Source organism: Ictidomys tridecemlineatus, chromosome 3 (genome assembly GCF_052094955.1).
Source record: "Ictidomys tridecemlineatus isolate mIctTri1 chromosome 3, mIctTri1.hap1, whole genome shotgun sequence".
Lineage (NCBI taxonomy): Eukaryota > Metazoa > Chordata > Mammalia > Rodentia > Sciuridae > Ictidomys > Ictidomys tridecemlineatus.
In genome coordinates this window covers 64785480-64802402 of record NC_135479.1, presented here as the reverse complement: position 1 = coordinate 64802402, position 16923 = coordinate 64785480, and the positions used below count along the sequence as shown (strand labels likewise).

Below are 16923 nucleotides of genomic sequence, written 5' to 3'. Positions count from 1 at the left end.
AAATGTATTTCAAATTTAAACTTGTGGTAGAATATCCTTCTGTGCTTGATGTTTCAAATCCAGTCTTTGGCAGACAGAATTCCCCAAATAGTTCCTCACCATTCAGTCAAACTTCATGTGAAATAAGACCTTCTCATTCAGAAAATAAGGGTCCACTCATACTCTCACCTTTGTGAGATCCAAGGAGTAAGTTCATGAGAAGAGGACCTTTTTTTTCTTCCACCTCCTCCAGGAAACATGTATGGAGCATCTCAAGAATATTTTCCAACCAAGTTCACCACCCCCTCCATTCTCAATGGGACCATGATGTTTTCTTCATTATCTCCCCCCCAGAGCTGGATTTCCTCTCTTCCTTGCATTCTGAAAGTAGAAGTGAGTTCCCTTCAGGGTGGATTCCACCTTCAAATGAGTCTGCTACTGAACATTCAGAAGTACAACAGGAAACTTGACAATAATTTTTTATCTGCCTTCAAAAGTAATATAGTTCTCATTTTTAGTTTATGTAAGTGCTTTTATTTAAGTGATTATAATTTTGCTCCAATTGAAGCTTGATGAGATTATAATTCTTAGGATAGTATTTTATAAATAAAGATGGTCTATAAATTTTATGAGTGAATTATTTTTATTTTATCTTATTTAAGAGTATAACATTTAATTTGAGTAATCCACTATTATATGAGCAACAGACAGAGTTTTAAATATGTAATCTTTCAGTTGGGGATATTTTAAATTCCAAAGACTGTCCCTTTATACAAAGAAACCTATTTACTGTGATTGTTGCAAATGTGAAAGTAATTTTATGCTTAATGAAAGATTTTAATTGATTTAAAATCTTGTTTGGCACTGATAATGATAATAAAAATCTGCTACTTTTTCCATTAAAAAAAGTTATAACTAGAGCATATTAAGAGTAAGCCAGGAAACACAATTAAACATGTCATGGAAATAGGAGATTTTGAATACAGAAAAAAATTACAATTCTCAGAAAACTTATAGGAGTTGAAAACCATAATTTAAGTTCACTCTGTCCCTGTTTTTTCTTACATATTCTTTATTTCATACACATGATGCTGTTATGGGGAGTTTTCTAGTCTTTGTTTGGTTCTCAGGGAGAGTTTTGTAAAATGCAAATAAATCATTAGGACACTGAAATAAAGAAACAAAGACATACCTCAAAATTTTGTTATTGTTAGATAAGCATAAAATGACTCTGCTAAACTACTATAACATCTTTGAAGTTCTTATGTTCAATTTCTATATCATTTCAAATAAGTAATAATTTCCAAAACTGCACCAGTCCAGAGGTGACACTTTGGACAATGCTTCCCTGATAGAGACCAAGAAAGAACATTTATTTAAAATACCCTAATTAAGAATTAGTGGTTAAAGCTTTTTTTCAGGTATAAATATGTTCTTCAGTTTTTTTGTGAAGATTATATATTTAAGTCTAAAATAAATACAGTAATATAACTTTCTTCTTAAATATAAACAATAGCTTTATCACAATTGATTGCCAGTGAAGACTTTCAATGATACTTGAGCCCACAATTAATTTAAATGAGGAAAAATTTGGGCCTTGAAAAAGAAACTCTACAAGTTCAATAAATCGAATCTGTTTTCTCTCAAAAGTAACATTGGTTGTTAAATCAATCCTATAAATAATTTTTACTTTCCAGCATAAATCATTACTCACTCTAAATAAGTGGATGGCAGTCTACATCCAAAGTTTCTATAAAATGGGCTGACTATTCCCCACTGATATTAATCAAGAACTACTTCTGCCCAAACTACTGTAGGAGAATAGTTGCTAGTATAGTTCATGTTTTACATCAACAAACTGAAAATAATATAATTTCAGGTTAAAAACAGTACTGAAATGCCTAAATACCATGATACAGTCCTATAAAAAGTTATAGCTTCAGAATAAAAACCTGAAGGGTCCTTTTAAATATGACAGCATTTAGTGAATCAGGTTCCAACATTGTTTACAGCTCTATAAAATAACAGTAAAATAAAATAAAACAATATTAAAAATTGGCAATTTATAGAAAAATAAGGAAGTATTAAAAAAAACAAAGTAATATATACAGTACATGTTTACATGTACTTTACCTAAATAATTGAGCTGTTATTGTAAAAATCAAAATTCCCATAACTAAAGAGGAATCCTCCTCCTGATATTCACGCTGTCATAATTAAATAAATAGTCTTTTGTTACATGACTAATGTGGATAAATGTAGTACAAGTGAATGAAACTAATAGGTATATGATTAAGCGTTTTATTTATGACTTTTTAAAGTTGTTGATTGAACTTTGCTTTACTCATTTATTTATATGTAGGATACAGAATCAAACCCAGTGCCTCACACATGCAAGGCAGGAGCTCTGCCACTGAGCCACAACCCCAGCCCATGATTATGTTCTAATAACCACTAATAATAATCTAAAAATATAATGAGGATATAGGAAAGGTAGCAGAATACAACAGTTAGTATTATGGCATTATGTAAAAATGTAGACTTGTAATCGATGTGATTCTGCAATCTTTGTAATGTTTTGAATAACCAATAAAAAAATAAATAAAATTAAAAATAAATAAATAAATAAATAAATAAATAAAGACAATCCAAAAATAGATAACCAATAACAATTAGGCTTGAATTATTTTCAAATACTCTATTCATTACAGGGATTCTTTGATTCTATAGTGGTTTTACCAAAGGCCTGAAGAAGTATTTCCTAGCACTTGGCCACCATCTACTCTTCTAAAATAGAGGAAATGGATATGGTAGAATTTTGCTGAAATGAATTAAATTCATATATTCAGAGATAGTAATATTTCTCAAATATACTATGGACCTGAGAGTATTTATATTGAGTAAAAGAATTACGTTTAAAAAAATTTGAGGGCTGAGGTTGTGACTCAGTGATAGAGCACTCACCTAGAACATGCAAGGTCCTGGGTTCAATCCTCAGCACTACATATAGAAAAATAAAGTTATTATGTGCATCTACAACTAAAAAAGATTTTTTAAAAAATGGTTAACATGTAAAATTTTATGTCATGTCTATTTTAACCACAATACAGTGTTTAAAATGGAAAACAAACAACTGAGGGGTTCCAGTGAAGGAGCAGTGAGTCTAAAAGAACAGAGAGGTGAGTTCTCAGTGAGGATGGCAGGTGACTCAACTTGAATACATATATTAGATGCTGCCACATGCTGGCATATCCAGCCTGGTGAGGTGTTCATTTGAGGATTCATTTGGGAGGGTTTGGTTGGTGATGGCAGGCTGTTCATAAATCCTTGCCTGAAATTTTGGTTGAATAAGTCATTATGCCATTAGCGATATTAATATTGGGTCAGAGGAAAACATACAACTTTTGTTTTCAACATACAACTGAATAAAGATCATAAATATGACAAATGTGGCCTTCTATTAGAGTTTTTTTAAAGTGACAGATTTCTGAAAATAAGAAATGACACCTTCATTTGGAACATGTAAACCTCTATTCAAAATATTTAGATACTTTACATAGCCATAAGAAAATTCTCTGATATAAATTACATGATGCACTTTTTCCTGAGTCCCCTCTCTTCCATTAGCCCATGACTCTAAGAAGAGCACCTCCTAGAGGCTGTAGGGCCTGCTGCCTTAAAGCATTGAGCTCTGCCCTGAGCAACCTTGAAAGTGGCTCTCTGGTGAGGTCCAGAGAAACGCAGGAATGGAGAAGTTTGGGCAGGGCAATGACATGGCATGACAAGAAATATCCTGGAAGATGCTGCCTTCTGTCTGGAGGATCTACTAGAAGAATAGGTGTTGAAAGGAATTGTGACATCAGGGACCTTGGGGGAGGAACCATGCAAAGCATGCTGAGAAACCTGGCTTCACCTTAGAACTTTTCAGTAAACCTTTCTCTAACTGTGCCTGGAGAGGTGTGTGGCTGTCTGCACTTGGGACAAAGTACCTAGTGGCTCTTCCTTCATCAAGGATAAAATCAGAGCCTTAAGTGAGACCCTGTTTTTTTTTATGACTGGCTTCTTTGATTTGGCCTAATATTTTCAAGGTTTATTCATATAATAGCATGTCATCAGTATTCCATTCCTTTCTATTGCAAAACAACATTCCGTTAGATGGAAATGCCATATTTATTAATCTGTATTGTTAGCTGACTGAGTAACTTGTACTTTTTGGGCTATTTGAATAACGCTGCTGTGAATACTCATGTACCTTTTTTTTTCTCTTGGGTGTACACTTAGAGTAGGATTGCTGGGTCATTTAGTAAGTCTGTGACTAACATGGAAGGAGTTACCAGACTGTACTAGAAAGTAGGCACATTCTTTACATTTTCCCCCCAGGTCACAGTGTGTCCTGAGTACATATGCTATTGTCCATGTCTTTGATTGTAGCCTTCTAGCCATAAAGTGGTCTCTTGTTATGACTTTGATGTGCAATTCCTTAATGATAAATGATAAAATGATTACTGTTTTGCAAACATAATGATCTTTAGAGAAGTGCACATCCAAGTCTTTGGATACATTTTATTAGATTTTCTTTGTGTTTAGTTGTAACAGTTCTTTCTATATTTGGGAACAGTCATTTCTGAGTTATAATCTATGACTTACAAATATTTTCTTCCATTCTCTGAGTTGTCAATTCAATTTCTTAGTGCATTCTTTGATGCTTAGAAGCTTTTATTTACAGTAAAGTTCAATTTACTTTTTACTTCCATTATTGCTTTACTCGTGATTTTTATTAGCAACCACTACTAAATATAAGGCCAAAATGGTGTATTCCTGTTTTTTTCCTAAAAGTTTGTAGTTTTAGTTTTGTGTTGAGTTCTGTGATATATTTTGAGGGTATTTGTGTTTGTGTGTGTGTGTATGTATGTGTATATGAATTGATGTAGGGATTCTGACTCCATTCTTTTCTGTTCTTACATGCTCATGCATGCTAGGTGATAACTTAGCACATCATAATATTGACCATACATATAAGGGTTTTCTGCCAAATCCCATTCATACTTTTGTAATTTTAAAAGAAAAAGGTAACCGGGTCGTCAGAGTACAGCTTTGCCCCAAATATCTGAATCCACACATTGATGTCAGGATGGCCAAATCTTGGAAAAAAAAATGAAAATTTTTTTGAAGAAGACTATAAGCCCTTTGTATATATTTCTTTGTAACCATGAGTTTTTCAGGAACTGTGAGACTATTCTGTAAGCAGAACAAGAGTTAATGAATATTGCAACATTATTCAAAGTGTAGCCATTTATCTGAGAAAACTTTTTGTTAATATTGAGTTTATTCATGGAAAATAGTCATTTTTTCTTCTTGGTTATAGATGTGTCAAAGACAGATGAACAAATTGAACTTGATAGTTCCTTCAACCACAGCCTGTTTTATTAGTTTCCCTTGAAATGAAGCATTTTATTGAATTTGTTACAAATATGTGTGTAAACTATTACCTTCTAGTCTGTACTCAGAAGCAAGAAAACTGATGATCTATTTGCTTAACTTTGTTGCTTTCTACAAAACATCTCTAGGCTTCACATTTGGGTTTTCAGCAAAATTCAACATGATGTTCTTGATAGAGCTCCTCTTATTTCCCTATTTCTTAACAATGCAACAGTATATTATATCCTCCTACTCTACAAATACCTAAATGTCTTAGTGTAGTAATTATCTCAATACACACACATGAAAAATATTGATTCAACTTTTCATGGAACTTAGATTTTAATTCAGAAATATTTTATAATCTTCATCCTGCTCTCATGCAGTCTTTGTCACTTCCCTTGACTGATATTCTTGTTTTTTTGTTTATTTTGAAGTTTTTATATTTATTTCAGGAGAATTATGTGAAGTATGAATAACATTAAATTCAATTAGAAATAAATTTTATAATATTGGAGAGTTAGAGTGTTAAAATATTTTATCTCATTATTTCATATTTCCATGTAGAGACTCTGATAGAAATTATAGCTAAAAGTGTTGTATGGATCAAAAATTTAATATGTGGGCTAAAAGGCTTGAATAAAGTACCCAAATTGATGTGATGGGTGTGTTATTTAATGCAGTTTTACCAAGTGATCACAAAACATTGGATACATATATACACACACACACACACACACACATACACATTTTCACTTACATGTTTAAAGAAAGGAGTCTTGGAGATGTCAGTCTTCTGGTGAAAACAAAAAATGTTCAAAAAATATTGTTATTTGAGGACTAACATTTGCTTAAGTAGGCTAATGTTAGAGTAGGCATTTCTCCTCTAAAGTATAAAGTCTTGAGTATATTACATTAATTCTCACAAGCCAGGGATTATCACAAGTCTAACAACTAAGAAAAACCCAGGATCAGAGGAATTCTCAGCCCAGTTCTACAAAAAGTTTAAAAAAGAATAAACATCAATTCTTCTAAAATTATTTTATGAAATAGAAAATAGAAAAGACCATCTAACCTCATTCTATGAAACTGATATCAACCTGATGCAAAAACCAGACAAAGACACATCAAGGAAAGAACATTTCAGACCAGTATTCCTGATGAACAGAGATGTCATAATTCTCAATAAAATTATGGCAAACAGCATGCAAAATCATATTAAAAAGATAGTACAACATGATCAGTGGGCTTTGTCCCAGAGATGCAGGGTTGGTTCAATACATGGAAATCAATAAACATATTTTTTAATTAAATAGATGTAAAGACAAGAATCAAAAAATTATCTCAATAAATGCAGAAAAAAAACATTGGACTAAATACATAGTCAAAACACTAGAAAACTATGTATAATAGAAATATGTCTTAATACTATAAAAGCTATCTATGGTAAACACATGGACAATATTCTCCTCCTCTCCTCCTCCTCCTCCTCCTCCTCCTCCTCCTCCTCCTCCTCCTCCTCCTCCTCCTCCTCCTCCTCCTCCTCCTCCTCCTCCTCCTCCTCCTCCTCCTCTTCTTCTTCTTCTTCTTCTTCTTCTTCTTTTTTTTTTTTTTTGGAGTAAGGAGACTTTACTGAAAACAGAAAACAGAAACAAAGATTTACAAACAGGAATGTGGATTCCTAGCAAAACAAAAACAAAGAACAAAAAGGGCAGGGAGGAGGGGTGTTGGAAGGACAAAAGTGGGTAGTGAGAGCAAGGAAAAGGCTTAATATTTTTTTTTCTTTTTCTCATTTCTAAAAAAAAAAAAAAAAAAAAAAAAACAAGGAAACACACAGGGACACACAACCATTTGTTCACGAATAGAAACATAAATGGGGCAGAATCTAACACTCTGTTCTTCTCTTTTCCAAAAGCAAAACAGAAAAAGAAAAGGCAGGCAGGAGGCTGTGCCCCATAGAGACCCCTTCCGCAGTGGTGTTTAGGAAGGGGCAACCTGCGGGTTTGTGCAACACCTGGCAGCAGCGCAGGAAAAAGAAGCAGGGGTGAGGGGGGTGGGGGTGGAGGTCATAGGCTCCATCCCCTTAAAGGAGCAGGGGGTCCAGCTTGTCAAGCCCAGGGCACCCGTGGGGATCCCTGGGGACTGGACCCTCTCCGAGTCCTGAGCACCCTCGGGGAAGTGGTCGCTAGGGTTGCACCCTCCCAAGTCCAGGGCGCTCAGCCATCTCCCTCCCCTTGTGAGCCCGCCCCTCAAGGAGGGGGGCCCCGCATGCGCCCAGTGCTTGGGCTCTGTACAAGGGCACCTGGTGCTGGGGCAGCAGCTGGCAGCTACTGTTGATATGGCTGAGGACGTTCTACTTGAGCTGCACCACCTGCTCAGTCAGTAGGCTCCTGGTGGATGCCAGCTCATGTTCTGGCTCTTGAACTTTTCACTTTCTCCTCCAGGAAGAAATGCTCCAATTTGCCCTTGGGGCACTTGGAGACTGCAATGCGGTTGAGCAGCCGCTTGCGCTCAGCCTGGATGTGTTACTATGTGTTCATGTCAATGAGCGATATCCGCAGGCTCTCGCTGAAGCTTGGCAAGTCGGGCACCTTATGTGGCTCATCCTTGAGCACAGCTAGGCATGGTGGCCCCAGTGCGAGGGGGGCAGGTGGGGGCGGCAGTGACAGGCAGAACGGAACGGGATTGGAGGTGAAGGGGACATTTGCAGCACCCCCGGCACCACCCCTGTAGCTGCTCAAGTTCGTGGAGACCGATGTCAGTTGGGGGGGGGTAAGAGTGCCGCGCCCAATGCCTGACAGAGGGTCCTCTTGCAGAGGCAGCAGCAGCAGCAGCAGTAGGGCTGCACACTCGCCAAGCTGGTGCTGCTTTTCCAAATCCTCCAGGGCCTTGACAAAGTCCTCCGTGAAATCCTGCTTCTCATTGGCCAACACCTTGGGGTAGAGGAACTGTGTGCTCCTTGGTGTAGTGGAAACCAGCACATTGATCTGGATGATGAGGCACTCGAGCTCAAGAAAGGGGAGTTTGAGCACCCTCAGGTAGGGCTGGAGAGCAAGCTGTCAGGGGGCACCTGTTATGTGTGCAGTTTGCAGATAGGGGGGCCAGAGTTGGCTCTGCTGGCACCTGTTCCCTCAGGTTCAGCTTCAGGGCATCATTCTTCACCAGGCTGCCTGCCGCCCAAGTTGGCGCCTCAGGGACAAGTGGGCCAGGGACATAAAGTTGCTGCCACTGCCACTGACGCTATTGCCCAGGCTTCTCAGTGCCTCATCACCATAGAAAAGTGTTTCCACCCTCTGCTGCACCGAAGGCTGGCTCCGCTGGGGGGGGGGGTGGCCAGGGCCTTTGTCCTGGGGTCTCCCAACCCCTCTCCTGCCTAGTCGGTCCTGAGCCCACCTTGCCAGTGGACTCTGTACCTGGCCCTTCTGTGGGGGCTCCTCAGAAACATTATTATTAAGGGATAAAAAATTAAAGCATTCTCTCTAAAATTGAAAAAAAGCAAAAAGATGCCCTTTTTTTTGCCATTTTATTCAACGTCATCCTTGGAGCTCTATCCAAAACAATTAGAAGAAAGAATTAAAGATAATCAATAGAAAAACAGGAAATCAAACTATCACTATTTGCTAATGACATGCTTCTATATTTAGAAAATCCAAAAAATTTTACCTGAAAACTTTCTTGACTAATAAATTTAGTAAAATAGTATAACATGAAATAAACACTCAGAAACCAAATGAATTTTTATAATAAAGTGTTCGAGTCTGTAAACAAGTCAGGATGGCACCTGGCATTTGGCCAGAGAAATGTTAGAGTCTGTAAACAAGTCTGGATGGCGCCTGGCAAAATGCCAGAGGAAGTGGTTTGTGAAGTAACAAAAGTGAGCCATTAAGTGTGGAGATTCCTTATTGGTTGACTGCTGTATCTAGTTTATGCTAATTAAGATAAGCTGTGTGGAATGTATAAATACCGCTCCTGTCTTACAATAAACGGCTCCCACTCCTTCTGTATCTACATACACAAGTTCATCACACACACCCCCCCTCGCTAGTTTGCTGCAGCCAGACTTTGGCAGATGGTGGCCCATTACAGGGAACTCAGAGACACTTGGGGATAAGTGACGAGGAAAAAAGCTGCCCATCAATAGATAGGACGGGAGCAAACCTGCTCCTCCCTAGGCAGATAGGGCAAGAGGAAAAATGGCCATTTCGAGAAAATGGAGAAGATTGATGCAGTATGTTTGTGTCTTGTTTTGTCTCAGTGTATTGTATTGTCTTTGTGATGAAAATATAGAAGGGGTGTTTGTCGCGACCCCCCTTGCCCGCAAGGAAGACGCGACTCAGGAATCTTTTTTTAGCAGTTTATTTAGGCCCTTGATATTTTTTTAATAATTTTTCTACTCCTACTTCTACTCCTACTTCTGCTAAACTTCGGATGCCCCTCCCAGCCTTAATAAAGCACCGCGAACCCCAATGCAAAGCTGCCACGTGTACCCTTCTCACAGGGTGCTAGAAAATGACATGCCAACTTTCTCTGATAAGGAGCTGGGAACACGCCAACTCTCTTTGATATGGAGTTGTCCTTCACAGACCACAACGGAGCCAGTGCCATCATGTAATGGCGACCACAGTCCGCAGGAACGGCTCACCACAGCTCCCCCTTTTTGTTTCACTAAGACAATACAGGCGAGAGTAGAGGTCCTATCCCACTGTGCAGAAGTGGCTGTATAGTATGGGCCAGCCCCAGGGGGCGCCTTCCCCAGACCTGACACCATATCAGCCGACGCCTTTTTTTGTGGGGCGGGGCGGAGACACGTCAAACCCGCATGCAATAGGACATGCTCCCCTTGAGGTCCCTCTTGTCAATGGATCACTCAAGTGCAGTGCCTTGCCTCGCATCCTGTATCGTGACGATGGTGAGTAAGAGGGAATAGCTGAGGTTGAACTGTGGCCATGTAGAAGTACAACTACAAACATGTTGGCAGCACCCTGAAAGAAAGGCACGGACTTTAAAGTGATAGATAAAGACCAGTGTGGAAACCCTTCTGCGTGCAATGGCAACAAGACCCGTAGAGTGTAAGGGCTTTCCAGCACTAAGAGAAAGACAAAAGAAGGACATGTCGTACCCAGTGTAATGTTATAATAACTTGGGGTGTAACGACCATGTCAAAGGCACTAGTGTAGAAACCCATCTGCGTGCAATGGTAGCAAGACCGGCAGAGTGTAAGGGCTTTTTGACACTAAGAGAATAACGAGGAAAGACATGTCAATCCCAGTGCAATGTTATAATAACTTGGGGTGCAATGACCATGTCAAAAGTTTAGTGCTTAAGATGCGCAAGCCAGACCTGTGGCGAGTTGCCAGTTTTTAAAGCAGCAAGAGCTTGTATGATCATAGCCTTATCTTGAGCACTACGAGCCTTAAGGCGACAGAGAAACCATAAACAGAGGAACATACCAAAACAACACAGTGTACCAAAAATGCCTACTCCCACCCACTCTTTAAAAAAGGAAAAAGCAGAAGATATCCAATTGGTGAATTGACCCAGAGTCACGGGATCGACACGGGTACTATTCAAGACAGCTATCTGGGTTAGTTGAGACTGGATCATGTCTTCCACTTCCATGGACCAATTCCCGGCCAGATATCCACCAATGATGTGGGAAGCATTCCTGGAATCATTAAATCTGACAGAGGTTATACATAAATGTGCACGTTGGTCAATGCAGCCTAAAAGTACTAGGTCAGCCAATTCTTCTACCTGAGCTTGAAGAAAATCTATTCTCTGGTTGGTAGCTAAAATCCCTGACAAAATATGTTGATTAATCGCATTTTGCGATTCAAGTATAGTGTACGTTTGTTGAACAACTTGATTAATAGTGGCAGCAGTTTGTACTTGACTGGCCATGGCTACTCCGGCCGTAACTGCTGCAGCAGCAGATGCCGCCACGGCTGTCACTATAGCTGCCGTGATTCCAAAATCTCTGCGGACTCTAAGTAGCTCTACAAGAGGAAATTTATCTGGATCCGCAGTGACTGGGATTGGGACAAAAGTTGGAATTTTCATAATCACTGTTACAGTCCAAGAACCATTCCAACACTCAGATAAGAAACAGGTAATAATAGAACAATCCAGCATCCCCGATGAGGTGTGATTAGCTAAAAGGAACAGGAACGGGGATTGGATACAGACCATTGCAGGAGGCAATGTGGCATAATGTAACAGAGAGTTGAACGAAACAGATGTAAGCCTATTACCTCGTTCACTCTCCTTAGTAGTGCCAGAAACATTAGTCAGCCAACATTTGGCTCTTAGTAATTGAGCCAATGTAGAAATATCGGCTGAAGCCCCCTTCTCATTGGAAATGAGCCATTGAAACCAGGACCAACCTGTTCCTGTAGAGGAGTTGGCATTGTTGTTAAAGTTATAAACATATCTCTTCAGAGGGGGGGAAAAGGAGAAACCTTTAGTAACTTGATGTTTTTCCCAAGAATGATCCTGACAAGGCGTAAATGTCGGGGGAAAACCAAAATTAGGGGTACAGTAGGGAGAGGCCTTGAAATGAGTGGCATTGCAAGTACTATTAGAAGAAGGAGGCATTGGGATTAGTACCTCGGAGATAATAGCTAAAGTAGTTATGTTTAAAACAGAGCTAGTTGCGGGGGTCCCTGAGCCTGATTGCTTCCCTGAAACTACTTGGCTCAATACAGCACTGAGAATACTCCCTGAGACTCGACTGGACCGCAATGGGTCCTCCCAGTTAGTCAAATTTTTGGTCTTAAGGCTAATACAATTAGTGTTCCCAAGACTGAAACAAAAAACTCCTGTGAGATTAACTTGAGACTGATTAAAATATTTTCCATGTCCCCTCTAGGAGAGGTACAAGGAGCAGATATCTCACATGAGGTAGAAAAAAGAGTGGGGAGGACACTAGAATTACTATGAACTGGCATTGGCATTGGCCATGCCCGTGCCACTGCCCACCACTGCATTGGTGCCATCTGTACCGTTGGCACCAGCATCAGAGCCAGAGCACTCATCAGAATGAAGCTCCTCATCATGGGACTGTTGTGGCACCTCCTGCTGCTGGTTAGTAGATCTCGAGACTCTTCTTGTCAGGCGTTCAGGGATCCACAGCGGCTCCGTGCGATCCTGGGGAAAAAAACATACAGATCCTCGTGCCCATGTCAGCACGGGGTCAGGGCCGTTCCATTGGCCCGTAAGAACATCCTTCCACTTAACATAGCCAGTCACAGAGGGCTGAGGGGACACATGTCTATCGGCCGCAGAGCGGCCATGAATATCCAAATTCAAAAAATTAATGGTAAAAAGAGCTAAGGACAGGCGTTCTTTAGGAGTGTGGTCAACTCCTATTTCCCCTTTTTGTTTTTCTAAGGTTTCTTTTAAGGTGCGGTGGGCACGTTTAACAATGTCTTGTCCTTGAGGATTGTAAGGCAACCCATGAGCAAGTTGTACTCCCATAGTAGAACAAAAAGATGTAAACTGTCTGCCCGTATAAGCAGGTCCATTATCAGTCTTAAGGGATGCAGGTGCACCCCATGCTGCCCATGCCTCTAAGCAATGAGTAATAACATTACGTGTCTTTTTTCCCGATAAAGTAGAAGTATGAATAATTCCAGAGTATGTATCAATAGAAACATGTACATATTTGAGGTTGCCAAAGTCAGGCACGTGAGTTACGTCTATTTGTCAGACGACCAATGGCTTCAATCCTCGTGGGTTTACACCATAAGTAGGAGGATGAAGAAATGTGACACAATGGGGACATTGTAATACTATCTGACGAGCATCCGCTCTTGAGATGGAAAAACGTCTGCGCAGCGTCATAGCATTGACATGAAAGTTGTGATGAAACAATTTAGCTTCTTCTAAGGAGGAGGCCAAGCATACCAACTGGCTTCTAGTTGTCGAGTCAGCACAGGCATTACCCTGTGATAACGGGCCAGGAAGAGAGGTTTGAGCCCGAATGTGCATTGGATAGAAAGGGGCAGTATGGCTACGGATAAGCTGTTGAAGCTGATTAAAGTAAGTAGACACAGTATGGGTGTCACTAATAGCTCCTACAGCCTCCAGAATTTTGAGCGCCTGCACCACATAGATGGAGTCCGAAATGAGATTGAAAGGAAAAGAACACTGTTTAAAAACTTTAATGACAATTTGTAGTTCTACCCATTGTGGATTTTCAGGAGCAAATTGATGCTGGACAGGGGGAGAGTCAGTAATCACATAAGCTTCCATTCCAGACTTAGAGCCATCAGTAAAAATATTAACAGCCCCCGGAATTGGAGTGGGTGAAGTTACTTTAGGGAAAATGATAGGATGCTCTTTAACAAAATGGAGTAATGGATGAGAAGGGTAATGATTATCAATATCCCCTTGAAACGAGCAACATAGAATAGCCCAGTTGTCTAGAGTAGCACACAAAACATTAAGTTGAACTTTAGAATAGGGTATGATAAGAGAAGAAGGTGCTTGTCCAAAAAATTGAATGCTCTGTTGAATCCCTCTAAGTGCTAATGCTGCAACAGCATCAGGATAGTATTCTAAAGATTTTCCTGGGGATACATGTGGGTGGATCCATAGTAAAGGCCCATCTTGCCACAGTACTCCAGTAGGCTGCCGCATAGTGGCAAGCACACATAACTGGAAAGGTTTATCACTCTGGAGCCTGTATAGAGTAGCATGTTGTATAGCTTCTTCTACTTTTATAAGGGCCGCTCTGGCCTCTTTAGTGAGGGTACGAGGGGAAGTAAGATCTGGATCACCCTTAAGAATAGCATACAAAGGCTGGAGCACGATATTAGGAATATGTAAATAACCTCTTATCCAATTAATATCTCCCAACAGTTTTTGAAAATCATTTAAAGTTTGGAGATCTTGAGTTCTTATAGTAACTTTTTGTGGTTTTAACATGTCATATTTAATCGTCGTACCCAAATACTGAATAGAATCCCCTGTTTGAACCTTTTTAGGTGTAATATGTAATCCATACTGAGCTAACAACTTCACTAAGTCTTTATAGGCCTCATTAACTGACTGTTTTAATTTGGCTACCAATAATACATCATCCATATAATGAATAATCTTGATGGGAGGATATTGTTGTCTGAGAGGTGCGAGTGCCTTCCCTACATACATCTGACAAATTGTAGGACTGTTAGACATTTCCTGTGGTAAAACGACCCACTCAAACCTTTGATCTGGTTCCTCGTGATTACAAGAGGGAAGGGTGAAGGCAAAACGCTGTGAGTCTTTAGGATGTAAAGGAATAGAAAAGAAACAGTCTTTAATGTCAATAGCAATGATATGCCAGCCCTGAGGAACAGAGGAAAGCAGCGGCAGCCTGAAACACCCCCGCCATACGGAGGCGGATCGGGAGGCCGTCCGTTCTTGAGCCCTTGCTTATCTCTGTTTCCTGTACCTAAACTCCCTAGCTGCCGAGATAGCGTCTCCAGCTCCTCCTCTTCATTATCTTCTACCTCTGACCCACTTTCGCATGGGGGCGTGCGCAGCACACTGAGATCTGGATACAGTCTCCTCCCGTTCTCCACGCCCCGCACACTCCCCTCTTCCTGAGACACTTCGCTCTCTGTTGTTTCTGATTTTTCCTCATGTAATTGTTCTAAAACCTCCTGCCCTTTAACAAGCGCTTTTTGGCATCGGCCATCCGTAAGACAACTACGGACCATCTTCCAGAGGGGTATCACCCCGCCCTCTAGCATGCCCTGCTCACGAGCAAAGTCAAGGTCTTTGCCTAATTTATTCCAGCTGGGTGTAGTGAGGCTGCCTGAAAATGCAAACCACGGTGCAGCTGTATCTACCCTCTGTAAAAATTTCTCTAAGGTACTGCGTTTCACCTCCAGTCCCTTGGAACGTAAAAGGCCATCTAAGGCCAGAAGAAGTGGACTTGAAGTCACAGCACCCATGACGCAACACAAGAAAACACAGAAATTGAAAGTGAAAGTACACAAAACAAAACGAACATACACAGAAAGAGAACAAAAATTCAGAGTGCAATTGCTATAAGATGTAGCGCCCTCTCTTTACAGAGGAGCTTCCCGCTTTTTAACAGCGGGTCCTACGTTACCTGGGACTTACCGGTGCACCTCCCTGACTGCTGAAAGTTCTGGTTCCTGGGTGTTTCTTTGTTTCTTTTCTCCCGGGTTTCGGCACCACTTGTCGCGACCCCCCTTGCCCGCAAGGAAGACGCGACTCAGGAATCTTTTTTTAGCAGTTTATTCAGGCCCTTGATATTTTTTTAATAATTTTTCTACTCCTACTTCTACTCCTACTTCTACTAAACTTCGGATGCCCCTCCCAGCCTTAATAAAGCACTGCGAACCCCAATGCAAAGCTGCCACGTGTACCCTTCTCACAGGGTGCTAGAAAATGACATGCCAACTTTCTCTGATAAGGAGCTGGGAACACGCCAACTCTCTTTGATATGGAGTTGTCCTTCACAGACCACAACGGAGCCAGCGCCATCATGTAATGGCGACCACAGTCCGCAGGAACGGCTCACCACAGCGGTGTTAAGTAAATTACCAAGGGAAGAAGGCACCCCAGTGAAACCAAGAGCAGTTAAGGCATGTTGATGGAAGACCAGGAACTCAAGTCAGAAAGAAGAAAGTTCAGAGGAGGAAAGATTATCAGGAAAAAAGTTGCAGCAAAACTACTAAATACTTTTCGTTACCGCAGGGTGCATGAATTGACTTGGCGGCTGCCACGTGCTGGAGCCGGTCATGGTGCAGCAAAAACTTTCCAAGCAGCAGCAGTAAGCTCTTCCCCACCTGGGGAGCAGGACGCTACTACGAGAGCCCAAATCCAAACCTGACCTGGAAGCAGTTTGAGACCGGGACTCTCCCCAGGGCCATCTGGGGCTGCCCGGGACACTATAGCTGGCAGAAGACGAGTTTGATCATTTCCAAGGCCGGTAACTACAATGGTTCTCCCACACCTGGAGGCTGATGAGTAATGAGTACTATTAAGGCTTATTTCAAATGTAAAAAACCTTGAGATAATGTACTAAATTATTCAGAAGGTTGTTTTCTTAGTGGAATGCTACAGGATTTTCCAGCATCATTGCTGGAGTTCCTGCCTTCATCCCAGTGCCAGTGAAAAACGGGGTGGAAGAATTTCCAGTGTTGCTGAAAACCGGACGAAACATCAGCTGAGAAACGGACAAGACTTGGATCAAGCTAGCTGCCTGCAGAACTTACCTGGACTGTGATTTACCTGTACTGTGAGTTAATCTATTGAGACACTGCTTTACCTGGACTGAGACAACAAACTGTAATCTACAACAAATTGAAACTCAGTATCTATACAAATGGTGTCATTGCTGGTATAATTTTTCCAAGGGCTTATTGCATGGAACCATCAAGTGGCTTGGTATTGTGGCATTTTGTATCCTCCCTTTCTGTTTGTAGCAGGTTATTTATGGTGTTTGTGTAAAAACCACTATGGTCCTTATTTAAATTAAACAAAGGGGGAAATGTTAAGGTATGTAAA

At 40.7% G+C, this 16923-nt stretch overlaps 1 pseudogene; it reads right to left on the bottom strand.

Moving 5' to 3' along the window:
- Positions 1 to 7582: 7582 nt before the first annotated feature.
- On the bottom strand, positions 7583 to 16156 carry LOC101959318 (transcription factor JunD-like; annotated as a pseudogene).
- Between the last annotated feature and the right edge of the window lie 767 nt (positions 16157 to 16923).